Source organism: Lycium ferocissimum, chromosome 4, assembly GCF_029784015.1.
Source record: "Lycium ferocissimum isolate CSIRO_LF1 chromosome 4, AGI_CSIRO_Lferr_CH_V1, whole genome shotgun sequence".
NCBI classification, from domain to species: Eukaryota; Viridiplantae; Streptophyta; class Magnoliopsida; order Solanales; family Solanaceae; genus Lycium; species Lycium ferocissimum.
The window spans coordinates 32,117,047-32,120,711 of record NC_081345.1 but is presented as its reverse complement, the minus strand read 5'-3'; the positions used below and the strand labels follow the sequence as shown (position 1 = coordinate 32,120,711).

Here is a 3,665-nt window from a genome sequence, read left to right as displayed (position 1 = left end):
TCCTGTTTTGAGTTAAAATAGATTTTATACTATTATAAAAATGGGTGTTGCTGACTATTTTCATAACAAGAGATATTGTGGAGATAGAGAGCATTTAGAGATTTATAGAGTTTATCAATTAAATATTTTTGTTAATTTAGAAATAATTTAACTTAAACTTTCATTTTATATTTAACGCAAAGACTTTATAATTACACAAATACTATGATATGTATAAGATGATGGAGTAATTTCAAGGACACAATTCAACAAGAAAGGAGCAACGAATATAAGTAGCCGCTAACGGAAAAGTTGAAGACTTTGGGTGAAAAAAAAGCGTTGGTCTTCATTTTCAGGGATTCCAGTTATAGTGGCTGTTCTCTCAATGGTCCATTTCAAGATTTTCCCTCTCAAATCACACTACTCTACTCCACAAAATTCTCCAAGACTTTTCCCAGTTGAAGAACTTGCTCTGTACAATGGGTTTGATCCAAGTTTGCCCATTTTTCTTGGTATTATTGGGTCAGTATTTGATGTGAGCAAAGGAAAGAGACACTATGGAGTAGGAGGTGATTACAATCATTTTCCTGGGAGAGATGCTTCGCGTGCATTCGCTTCAGGAAACTTTACAAGACTTACTGCGGAATTTATCCAGCACCGAGGTTAAAAATATTGTTGACAGGAGAGACTTCTACTTTACAACGTACACATTTGCCGGTAAGCTAGTGGGTCGCTATTATGAGAGTGAAGGCAATCCAACAAAGTACTTAAAAGGGGTTGAAGCAAAGGCAGCCAAAGGTGCTCAGCTGATGGAAAAACAAAAGAATCAAGAGGCTAAACTACCTAGTTGTAATTCAAGGTGGAGTCAGGAAGAGGGTTCAGAGGTTTGGTGTGATAATGGTTTTCTGAGATTAGTTTTAACGACTTACGGAGATAGCGTTGACAGGAAAAATGAGCAAACGTTGTGCTTGTTTTAAAGAGGAAGATCTTGGCCAGTCAGGTCTGGGAGTCTACGAAGGATGTGATTATTTTGAGAAACGTGTCGGTTATAAAAACTGCATTGTGGAACTTCATAGGATATTGATATTTATTTATGAAAAAAATCATAGAATATTTAACATCGAAAACATTCTGTACAATTTTCGGGGTGACCGAATTTTGTATATTTACTTATCTTTCTCAAAAGAGTTTACATTGTTACCACCAGACCCTATGGCAAATAAAGGGATGCACCACATGCCACAAATGCCACTTGATGGCCCACCAGTAATTGCAGCACCATAAAGGCCTTATCACCTTCCATATTAAAATGGAGTTGGGCTCGGAGATTGATTACTGATCACTTTTTGACAAAAAATAGTTATTCTCTTGAAGTTTAAATAGTGACTATTTTCAATTACAAGGATTAGAAGATGACGAGTTGTGAATTTTTCTAAAATTGATGTTGAATTCGACTGTTATTTTCCTATGAATAATTTATTGCTACAATACTGAAAATGTTCAAGAGTATTCTGTATACCTGCATTTAGCAGGACTATTTTGGAGGGGGAAAAAAAGGGGAAAAGGAATCATAACTATTGTCACTTCTGGCCTTGCTTTACTTGTATTAGTTTATGAAAAAGCAAGATAGGGATTTGATTGATGATATTTGCTTTTGAGTATGAATGATAAGAATATTATCTCCACAAGTAGATCACTTAAAAACCAATTGAAAGTAAAGCGTTTATAGTTATAATTACTTGAACAAACGGATTAGAACCAAATTACTCTGAGATCACTTATAAAGTCTTCCTGTTGTGCAACTTATTTTTCAATTCTGCCTACCTAAAAGCCCAAGTCAAAGAACATTTAAGCCCAACTACAGTTTCATGCGAATACTAACCTGAAGCTGTAAGGCTTTATATTGACTTATTTATAGAGATCTGTTGGGTGTACGGGCTTTTAGAAACTGGGCCGATCCAGTTCAAATACCCGAGGTTTGGAAGATCAGTGATCGCCACACCGATAAGAGTGCAGTGCCCCTTGAGCCTCCTAAATCAAGAATCAGAGTTTTACTGAAGAATGGAACTTTTGACTTTGTTTGCATCATGAGCAAAACGTCTAGGAAGTGTTTGGTGCGGAGGAAAACATATGTTTTTCAATGTTAACATGTTTGGTTGGTCAAAATATTTTGGAGAATATTTTTTTTTCTAGAAAAACAAGTTTCTTGAAAATGATTCTCGTGATGAAAGTAGGAAAAATAAGTTTTATAAGTGACATTCCACCTTCATTGTCTTCCCTAAATTTAGTGTTTCAAACTGAACTATATACTGAGCTATAAGCCTATAATAATATATTGTTAGCGGATAGAAAATAGTTACATTGGTCAATTTTTTTTCTTTCTCCTTCATGTATTTACTTGAATAATACTACCTCTGATTTGTACTTCCTCCATTAAACAATACAATACAATATAATATACTCCGTGCACCGTTAATAGTAAAATGTACGTCACAAATTTGCCACCAATGCACCGAACAGGCTGTCTCTTTAATAGAGGAATAAAAAATTGGTCAAAAGAGTCATAGACGCGACACTATCATTGGAGAAGAATGAAGATGATGCATGGACGGCTACCCTTTAAGAGAGGGAGAAAAGTAGAATAAGAACAAAGTGAAATGACTTGCATTTGCATTAGTGGTTTAGCCCCAAAAAAGGAAAAAATGGCATCAAAATCCAAAATTCTCTCTTCCAAAAAAGGCAGTCTGTTGGACAGTTGTAGTGTCTGGACAAGCACTCTAATTGCTGCCACTGCCAAATGAACAGTAGCTATTGGACCTTCTTTCAAGACGACCAACCTTTTCCTGAAATTACTATTACAAGTAGTATATATTAACGCAGACCCAACTAAATAAATAATCCATATGGGTTACCCGCTCACTTTAAACACCAAGCATGAACAGATGTAGTATTCGAGAACGTTTTCATGGATTTTTATGTAGTTGGATCGGGTTTAAAAATAAAATTGGATTATGTTGGGAATTTCCGTTAAGACAGGGATATATTTGAAAACTTTAATGACGAGAGAGATATTTTTAATCCAAATTTGTAATAAAAGATATTTTTAGCCCTTTTCCAAAGTAGAGAGGCATTTTTGACCCTTTCCCCCCTTTTTTTAGTCCATTTAAAAGAATGTCTTCCTTTTTTCAATTTTTTAATTTTAACTTTCCACATGATATATTTAAGACTATAAAATTAAAGAACATTTTGGCACATTCTACGTATCTTTAGTTTTAGACTATAAGATTCAAAAGTTTTCTTTATGTGTTATGATTAAATCAGACAAACAAATTGAAACAGAGGAATACGATTTTCATTGTTCGACAATGATACTCTCATTTTACGTGATGTATTTGATTAATTATACACTTTAAAGAGGGTGATAAATGTATTTATATAATTATATATTATTTTATTAAACATAAAATGAAAAATTAAAATTGTTTTAAATATAAAAAATATTATTTTAAAAAAGATATCACGTAAAATGAGACAAAAAAGGGTAAAAGATAATGTTTTGACAAGTCTAACAGTAGAGATTGATTACATCTCCTATTCAAAATCATAAAGAAAGACAACAGATATCCATAAAAAGCATAGAATATTATCACAAATTTTCAACAACCACCTTGATAAGATCCAATCTA

At 33.4% G+C, this 3,665-nt stretch overlaps 1 pseudogene; it reads left to right on the top strand.

The window, feature by feature from the left end:
- Nucleotides 1–271: 271 nt before the first annotated feature.
- Nucleotides 272–1,263, top strand: LOC132053947 (membrane-associated progesterone-binding protein 4-like; annotated as a pseudogene).
- Nucleotides 1,264–3,665: the final 2,402 nt, after the last annotated feature.